The sequence below is a fragment of the Balaenoptera physalus genome (assembly GCF_965194825.1).
Source record: "Balaenoptera physalus genome assembly, chromosome: 4".
Classification (NCBI taxonomy): Eukaryota; Metazoa; Chordata; class Mammalia; order Artiodactyla; family Balaenopteridae; genus Balaenoptera; species Balaenoptera physalus.
The window spans coordinates 138,140,262-138,150,193 of NC_138891.1; the positions used below are offsets into that span (position 1 = coordinate 138,140,262).

The 9,932-nt window shown below is 49.7% G+C and overlaps 1 long non-coding RNA gene across 1 annotated transcript in view; it reads right to left on the bottom strand.

Moving 5' to 3' along the window:
* LOC309659295 overlaps nucleotides 1–5,561 on the bottom strand; it is a 55,466-nt gene extending 49,905 nt beyond the window's left edge. The window contains exon 1 of the long non-coding RNA XR_014262721.1: nucleotides 3,297–5,561. This is a non-coding gene — a long non-coding RNA (uncharacterized lncRNA). The remainder of the gene's footprint in view (nucleotides 1–3,296) is intronic.
* Between the last annotated feature and the right edge of the window lie 4,371 nt (nucleotides 5,562–9,932).

The following is a 9,932-nucleotide window of genomic DNA, read 5'->3' on the forward strand; positions in this document are numbered from 1 at the left end:
CTCCCTCTTCCCTGCAATGACTCTTGGTGTCTTAGGAAACCCTGTTTGTCTGCCCCTGCTCTCCATCCCCATGTGGCCTCCCAGGTCGCAGAACAGACCTCACAGACGACAGCTCCAAGTTCATCCTGTGCCATCACCTCTGGTTTGTGCCTGTCCAGCCCTGTTCCGCCAGCAAGCTAACGCCACCACACACCACCCTTCACCCCATGCTCACCTCCATCAAGCAAACCTGGGCTACCAAATCCCAACACGACAGTCCCATCCAATGCTGATTAAACAAAACCTAAGAACAGTGATCTACTTTAAAAAAAAAAATTGTCAAGCACAGGCCAGCACCAATTTAGATTTTAAACCATCTATTCTTTGGATCACCTGTGTGCCACGGAGGCTCACGCCTCACGGTGCTTGAGTCACAGACGCCTTACTCAACACACCCTCGCAAATGGCTTGACTGTCCACTGGGCATTTACTGCACCCATGTTCTCTTCCTTATACCACACAGCCAGTAAAACAGCAATGGACTTGAAGTCAGAAACCTGGAAAATATTCCCAGCTTTGCTACCTGAAAGCTGCATGACCATGACCTTGGGCATGTTACCTAACTTGTGTGAAACAGAGGTTATAAGCTTATTTCACAGGACCATGGTGAGCTCTGAATAAGACAATTTAAGAAAGCACCCAGCATGTGGCCACGCCATAGTAAGTTCTATGTAAGTTCAGCAGCAAATCTCTGTTGAATCAGTGACAGAGGAAGCAACATCTAGAAATGCCTTTATTTCTGTTACTTAAAATCAGGTTCAATAATACCTTGAGAGCTCTAGCCGCTAAACCTTCAAACTCATAAAGCTAATAAGCATTTGTAAACTTGTGAATGTCACCAACAGTTTTTAAACAAAGGTTCCCCCTCCCCTGGATACCATGAATCTTTATTTGTGGCCTTAGGTGTATATCTTATGCCAGGGTGGAATCCCCCTGATTGCGTGTGTAATTATGCCCCTGGTGTGATTCGTCCTCGTGGGCCCTGAGCCGAGGAGGCATTAATAACTATTTGTTAATCAACATGTGGATGGGCATGTGTATTAGACACACCTAATGTACCCCTCGGGCTCTCTCAGCTCACCATTCTCTTCCTCTCCCACACCTCCCATACCCCACCAGCCCACCCCCTCACCCCGGCTGCTTGCTCGGCCTCAGAGGCAAACCAGCTTCCTTGGGCCCTCGAGGTTCTACTGCCTGAGGCCAACAAGCTCCATGCCCCCCGGAGTCTCTGGCTCCTCCTGATTCTTATGGACTCAGCAAAAAAGGATGAAATGCACACCACAGGGCCTGGGCTCTGACTTCTGTCTGGCTGGGAAGGAGCTGGATGTGCCAGTTGATCGTACAGGAAAGTTAACTCCCCAAGGGAGTTAACATGGACCAAGGGGAAGCAGGAGATTGGAAGACGCCAGATCGATGATAGATGTTTTCTCTCTCTCTCTCCCTGCAGTGGACTACTCTTAGACACAGTGACAACCCACCGAGCTGAAGAGCACATCTGCTGACCAGCTAGTTCTGTCTTCATGGTTCGATGCCTTGCTTCCCACCCTCCTTGCCTTGGATCCCCCTTCCCTCACTCACTGCCCTGAGATTGTACCTCCCAAATAAAGCATTAGTACTGAATCTCTGCTTTAGGCTGGCTTTTCTAGGGAACCTGGACCAAGACTGTTATTTTAAAGATGCACAAGTTGAAGAACAGGGGAAAAGTCTCCTGAATTGAGACTGAAAGAGAGGCCAAGATTGTTCATTAGTCCATTCAGTTGATTTCCTTAAACTGCCTGGTTAACATGGTGCTATGGACTGAATGTCTGTGTCTCCCCCTCTCTGTCCCAGATTCATATGTTGAAAGTCTAACCCCCAACGTGATGGTATTTGGAAGTAGGACCTCAGGGAGGTAATCAGGTCATGAGGGTGGAGCTGTCCTGAATAGGATTAGTGCCTTTTTTTTTTTTTTTTTTGGCGGCATTGGGACTTCGTTGCTGCACGTGGGCTTTCTCTAGTTGAGGCAAGAGGGGGCTACTCTTCATTGTGCTGCGTGGGCTTCTCACTGCAGTGGCTTCTCCTGTTGCAGAGCACGGGTTCTAGGCACTCAGGCCTCAGTAGTTGTGGCTCGCAGCCTCTAGAGCGCAGGCTCAGTAGTTGTGGCGCACGGGCTTAGTTGCTCCGCGGCATGTGGGATCTTCCCGGACCAGGGCTCAAACCTGTGTCCCCTGCATTGGCGGGAGGATTCTTAACCACTGCGCCACCAGGGAAGTCCTATAATGCCATTAGTTTTTATTAGGTTGTTTTTTAAAGTCTGGCAGTGCTTCTTCAGCACTGTCTCCGGCTGGATCCCTCCTGCAGTACAGATACTAAGTGAGGCCAGTGACAGAGCAAGATTTTGGAGAAGTACCTGATTTTTTTAGTGCCCTTTTAAGAAGAGTCACAAGAGAGCTTGCTTTCTCTCTCTTTCTGCCTCATGAGGACACAGCAAGGAGGGAGCATTCTACAGTCCAGGAAATGGGCTCTCACCAGGAACCCAACCAGCCAGCACTTCTGGCCTCCAGAACTGTGAGAGATAACTTGCTGTTGTTTAAGCCACCCAGTCTCTGGCATTTTGTCGTAACAGCCCAAGCTGATTAAGACACGTGGTCACGCCAGTTACACCTGGGAGTCCAGGTCCTCAGAAAAGCAGGGGCACCAGGCTGTGGGCCCCACGCACCAGCTCACCTCTCTGGGCTCTGTGCAGTCCCAGTGGGAGAGTCCAGAAAGCCCTGCTCCCAGCCGCCCCTTTGTCTAGGGCTGACTCTTCTTTAGCTGCTCAGACTCAGCCAAGAAACCCAATCAAGGGCAAAGCATTAGAACATTTTCTCTTCCTTGCCTTGTGCTATTTTAAACTAATTAATACAGATGTGGTCACATAGAAAAGAGTTTTGCTCTCATGCGATGATGAAAATATGGTCAAAACAAGGTAGGTGAGTCAGATGGACAGGCGGAAGGCCTGCCCTCTGGGCACACCTGCTCTCTCTCTCTTGCTCTCTCTCTGAGGTAGGCTGATCCACAGCAGGGATTTCATCTTACTTCTGTCCCTGGAAGAATTCATAAGGGCACAAGCCCAGCTGTGCTCCTTCTTGGCCAGGCCCTGCTCACCGTCCCACAAAAAGAGGGAAGAGCGTGGCTCCTTTTAGAAGATCCCAATTGAGGGCTCTCATAAGTAAATTATCAATTAAATCCAGGAGCCAGTATATCCTTCCTTTAATAATAAAAACAGAACCATATACCTTAGATGTTGCATCACGCCATTTTCAAAATTCTTTTCCAGGTATTGTGCAGTTTGACGGTAACTGCAAAAGCCACAAACCTGTGTAGCAGCCTTGCATTGGGTTGAATCATATGACCAGTTTTGTAAGTCAAAAATGGTTGAATATCAGTTTCATACAGTTCAATGTATTTGACAGCCAATGTCCAAATTCTGGAAGAGAAAGCAACAGAAGTAAGCAAGAGGCCTTGAGGAGGTAAGTGCTAGAAGAAGAGATGCAGGAAGAGAGGAAAAGGAAGAGAAATGGGCCTTAAGTTAAATGGTACCAACAATGACCTCTTTTCTTAGTAATAAGAGTTCAGTGTGGTTTTGAGGTTTGAAATTTGATCTGTATTCCTTCAACCAAAGAATCTTATTCCTACAATTAACACATTTAAAAGTAGGTATTTAACAAGTACTTGATGACTGATGAATGGACACAAAGGTCAACATAGGGAAGAGGGCTACCAACACCCCAAAATGAAAGGACTGAGAGTAAAAACATGGCTTGTTTGTCTAAGCAATCATGGCGCTTAAGCAATCGTGGTTTCTAATGTGGAATAATTTGTCAGGTGACCTTGAATGAGACTGTTAACCCTCTTTTTTGTTGCGATGAGAAAGGGGGATAATACTTATTCCATACAGGGCAGTGCTGAAGGGGGTAAACATGATTGATCACTGAGAGTTTGGGGAAGGAAGACGGTGTAATAAATACTAATTATGATAACCATTCCTGGCTTCTAAGAAAAATGCCTTTTAAAAAAAGGAAGGAAGGAAAAAAAATTCCACCCAAAGAGGGTCTCATGGGGCAGTCATAGGGTGTCATGGCCTTACGCTCTTCTGAATAAATCCAAAGGGGAAAAGGCTTGCTTACAGTTCACAACAGCCAGAGCAGGCAGAAAATATTCTTTTAAAAAAAATTCTTCTTACATAAATTAATTTCGTGTTTTGATTGTCAAATTAGCACAGTTTTAGATTAATATATCGGAGCCGAAACTTGCTCGTAAGCACACGTCTTCCTTTTCGTAAATGCTAAATAAAAACATTTAAAATGTAAAGGTCATAACTTAGCCTCCTACAGTAACTCAGCTTTACATAGTGGTGGATATTTCATCAGCATCCCTGGGCCCCTCAGAGATGGCTGTATTCTGGAGTGAATTTCTCCATGGAGCCATGGCTTCCGATCCTATGTCCTACAACATCCCATAGTGCAATCTCGAAACAAATGGGAACAATGCCTGTATTTTCAAGACGAATTTTGCAGCCCTTTAGTCTTTCCCCTCTCCGTTCTCTGTTTCCTCCCTGTTTCTCCCCAACACGCACACGGTTTACAGTGCTTCCAGCCCAAACAACACGCTCCACAGGGAAGGGGGCTGATTGGTTTAGTTTGCGGGCAGCCCCGTAAGGGGTGGTAATTGACACTTTAACGTATGACATGTTGCATTCCTTCATCTCGAAGCTGTAATTGAATACACATGAACCCCCCCTGCACTGGTGACCCCGGAGTGTGCCACACACCTGGAAGTAGTGAGGTTCAATTAATGTGTCACCGTCACTAATAGCGGCTACCAGTGAGAACCACCAGCAGCCGGGGAACAAAGCCAGGAGCAGCGCGGGGTAAAACCCCAGGGGCGCGGCTCCCCAGCAGAGCTGCCCTGGACCAGCTCTTAAAATCTAGTTTTCCCAGGAAAACGATTTGCTTTTAATTACTCCAATTAATTTTACCTAATGGCTTTGCTCATCGCTCACTCAAAGAGTTATTTTTGTGCCAAAATACCCAGTCAACTGAAAGGAAATGACAATGGCCCAAGTAAATTTCCATGATAACACTTTTTAATAAAGAAACAGATGAGAAATTGAATATGATCTGAAAGGCGGGACTCAAGCTGCGGAAATGCAGAATTAGTAAGATGAAATTCCACCCCCTCATTCTTTGGTTCGTTCTCTGAGTTTTCGCGCAGCGCTTACGGTGGCCCAGGGACCCTGCAGGGGCTAGTGCAAAGGGGTCCCTGCCTTCCCGGAGCCCATGGACTCGGGGGGAGTCAGAACGGTTATGTGGACCAGGGCCAGGAGGCAGAGGAGGGGCGATTCCGGGCGAGCGGAGCCTTAGCGGCGACCGCCCCGCACCCCGCCTGGCTTCGCCGGCTGCAGACCCGGGAGCTGCCTCTGAGCTCCAGGAGGAGCCCGAGCTCACCAGGGAGGGGGGAAGGGAGAAGAGTTTTTCTGGCACAGACCCCCGTGCGCAGACGCGGGGAGGCCGGAGAGAAAGTGAAAGAGCCTGGGGTGGGTGAGAACGAAGGGGGCCAAGCTGGGGACGGGGGCGGAGGGCTTTGGAGGAAGAAGATGAAAGGGAGAACCCAGCAGAGAACCGCCACCCCCCAGTCTTCCGGAGGACGGGAGCTTCGGTGTCCGTCTAGTTACTTTTTCCAGAGCCAATAGCCTTTCTCTTCCTTAAATACACACACACACACACACACACACGCAGAGTGGGGGAAGCACTAGCATATTAGAATTAAAAAAAGGGGCAAGACTACAATTTTGGTATATTGTTGGAGGAAAGAAAGGAAAAGTATATTGCATTTTATATTTGAGAAATTTCATTTAATTTACATTAATTAATTTAATTTAATTAATTGTTAATTAATTGCAGCGATTTCTGAAAGAGTGGAAGTAACACCAAAGCTGGAGGGCAACCGTTTTCCACAGAAGGCGCTGACTTGTTCTCCCTGGCCACGCCCCCGCCTCATTCTTTCCCACCAAGTATGCAGCTCTGTCACTTTGCCGACTGGCTGTGGGCTGCAGAGATTGCTTTGGTTCTCTGGGCCGCTGTGAAGCTACAGGGGTGTGACCTAGGTAAGTGTGCACCTTAGCACTTTGCCCGGCCTCCAGGGAGAACAGGCCTCCAGGACCCCCACTGCTCCCTCCCTGACCCACTCCTGGCCCTTAAGCCCCTTAGGAAGAAAGCCTCCTCCATCGAGGAGCCAGCCTGGGTTTTCCTAGACATGGAGGTATTGTAGATGGGCTTCTGGGTGAACCTCAGGGCTGGAACGCACACGTGATTATCTCTGCACTCTCCTCACATCCCAGTAAAATGGCAGAAAAGGCAGGAAAACTAAGGAATGTCTCCCAAGGACAAAAAGGTCAGGAGAAGAAGCATCAGAAGAAAAGAAGAGTTTTGTGAGATGCAAAGTGAATGGGCAAATGGTATCTGACTTAGCAGCAGGGGGAAAGATGCACCCTACCTGCTGGAGGGAGGTGGCGGGAGGGCCCTCATCAGAAACAAAACGATTCCTGCAGAGCCATGGATAGGCTCCAGAATCGGGAGCGGCAGTTATTTCTGAAGGCGAGGGTAACACGTCATGCTGAAAACCTAAGGACTGGTTGAAAGACCGCGCAGGATCTTGCAGGGGGATCCGCAAGTCCCTTCCTCCAGCGCACGTTTGGGGTTCTGCACCTGAATGGCGTGCTGTGCACCCTCTCTCGGAATCTATGCCCACCCCTTCAGGAGACTAGAAGTTTCCTCTCTGACCCATCAAGCCAGAGAGCCTCAGAGCACTGGACCCAGCTGAGGGCTAGGCAAGTGGGAAACATGCTCCCTGAACGGGGCGGGGGGGTGGGGGTGGGATAGGGGTTACCCCACCTCACCTAATGGCATTTGCAAAGTGTGGTGTAGCCTTGGAGGGGAAGGCGTTCCTAAACTCGCAGTGTGGAATTCATAGTTTGGTCCCTTTCAAAACTGGCGAGCACTGGTTTTCTCACCTGGATCCCCACGTGTTAACATGCACGAGCACTTTCTAGCCTCTGGGGGCGGGAGGAGTTTTGTGTAGGGGCTTGCAGGAGAGAGGCACAGGAGAAGGGTGAGGAGAGTGGAGGGCCCAGCAGAGAACTACCTCTCGCAGTCTTCTGAGCTGGTTTGCACTCCGGTGGAGAGGCGTGTTGAGACTGTGAGATTCTGAGCCTGGGTTGTGTGCCTTGAAGGCCCCATTGCGTTATTAGTTGAGGTATTTGCTGCCCTCGCTGGGGAAGGGTTACACCTCCTCACCCCATTGACACTGGGCGTGACCAGTGAAATGTGAGGGATGAGTGACGCTTCCGAGCTGAAGCTTTAAGAGCCATTGCTCTGTGAGGACATTTGCTTCTCCCCTTCTGCCACAGCTCGTCCTGGAGGGAAGCCGGGCCCTGGATCTTCAGCTTGGGTCCCAGGATGAGGACGACATGGGGCAGAGTGAAAATAGTGTGCACAAGCAGTAAACCTTTATTGCTGGAAGCATCTACCATTTTAGGGGTTGTCTGTTACCACAACATACCAGTAGCAAAAGCTGACGGCTACAACCCCAGTGACACTGCAGCCAGGCTTAGCAGAGGAGGCATTTTCTGTCACCTGCAGGAAATGAGCGCCCTCGCTGGTTCCTTGGAGACAGTGGTTGGGGCCACACAAGGAGGGCACCCTTGGCCCAGACACGCACCTTCACAGAAGGCAGCAGCAGGGGCGACGTGAGCAAGCACCTCCCTCTAGTGGACCATGGGCTGCAGATGGCACGAGGAGGCCGGGGTGCAGGGGACACAGAATGGCACCTCCTTCGGGGAAACCCAGCCATAGCCCAGGACTCTGCATGGCCTGGAGGTCCTATGTAGGGAGGTGGGCGCCATGAATGAGCCGGTAGAAATTGGGTCTCTGTGCCAGTTATTAAGCTTTTCCTCTCAGCTCTACACCTCCCTTTACGCTGTGCTTTTTGATGCTGGGACAGGGCTCTGTGGATTCCGTTTCTTCTTCACTGTGGGGCTCTATCAGGCTCTGCCAGTGGGCGACCCCAAGGCTCCTAGCAGGACTGGGGACCCGCTCCTTCCTGCTGGCTGTTCCTGATGGTGCTACGTCAGCACACGCCCTTCAGTCCTGCTGAAGCAGTTGGTTCCTGCCTCTTCCACGCTCCCAGGACCAGGCTCATTGTACCCACTCCCAGGGGCAGCACCAGCAGACAAGGACCCTCCTCAGGGCTCTGAGCCCTTAAGCCATGGTCCTTCCTCCCAGCTTCTATTCTGAAAACCCTCCCTGTCCTGTTTTCCTGACTGGATTCTGCCTGGTACGGTCATGCTGACCCCACCTGTGGCATCACTGGGGTAGGCAACAGATACCTGGGAAGCAAGGATAACCAACCTGAAGGGGAGTCTTTGGTCTCTATGAGCCAGAGGACTGACCCAATGTGTAGTGGTTGCACACCTGCTAAGTGCCCTAGTTGTACTGGGTGCTGTGCAAGACACAGGCTGTCTAAACTGTGGTCCTGCCACCAAAGAGTATAGCTGGGAAGAAGGACTCTCTAAGGCCACACACAGATCCAGAGAAGGGACAGGTTCTGAAGGCCAGAATAGTCAAAAGGTCACCAAGGCTTCTAATCAGCAACTACTAATCAGCAACTCCTACTTAAACCAGCAACTCCAGGGGCTACCCTGGTGGCGCAGTGGTTGAGAATCCGCCTGCCAATGCAGGAGACATGGGTTCGATCCCTGGTCCGGGAAGGTCCCACATGCTGTGGAGCAACTAAGCCCGTGCGCCACAAATACTGAGCCTGTGCTCTAGAGCCTGTGAGCCACAACTGCTGAGCCCTCATGCCACAACTACTGAAGCCTGCACGCCTATAGCCCCTGCTCCACAACAAGAGAAGCCACCGCAGTGAGAGGCCCGCGCACTGCAGCGAGGAGTGGGCCCCGCACACCGCATCTAGAGAGGGCCCACGTGCAGCTGCAAAGACCCAACGCAGCCAAAAATAAAAACAAAAAAAACAAAAAAACCCCTAGCAACTCCAGGCATCTTCGGGGTAGACAGAGGTGCCAAGTCATCTACTCAATTTCCTGATGGAGAGATAGAGTTTACAGGGAGTTTATCCCTTTTCCAAGATCACAGAGCAAATTACAGATGCCCAGGGATTGTGTCGTATCTCCAGGAATGGCCAAATGTTTTTGCACAGAGCTACCAGAATGGCTAAAATTTAAAGGACTGACAGTATCAAGTGCTGCCAAAGATTGGAGCAACTAGAACTCTCATGTCAGTAGTGGGAAATGTAAATTGTTACAACCACGTTGGAAAATGTGTGGCAGCATCTACCCAAGCTAAACCTGCACGGTCTGTGTCCGGGCCATTCCCCTTCTGGACATACACCCAGGGGAAGCAAGTGCTCAGGTGTACCAACATACGTGCACAAGGAGGTTCGCAGCAGCTTTATTCGCAGTAGCCTGAGGCAGAAAACAACCCAGATGTCCAAGAGTTGAAATGAATTTTTAAATTATCTGATATTCATACAATGGAATATAACAGTAGTAAAAAACAGCAAAGTATTTCTACAGGCAGAAAGATTTCACAGACATAACGTTGGACAAAAGAAGCCACACCCCAAAAAGTACATACTATGGGATTCCATTTATATGAATTTCAAAACCAGGCAAAGCGGATCGACAGCAAGAAGAGTAGTTACTTTTCAGGCTGTCATTGACAGTGGGGTGGGTGAACGAGCCTGCTGGGGAGTTAGAAATGCTCTGTAGTTTGATCTGAGTGGTATTTACAGAGGGATATACAAATAGAGATAGTTGTCGAGTTGTTTGCTTAATATTTGCGTACTCGACTGTA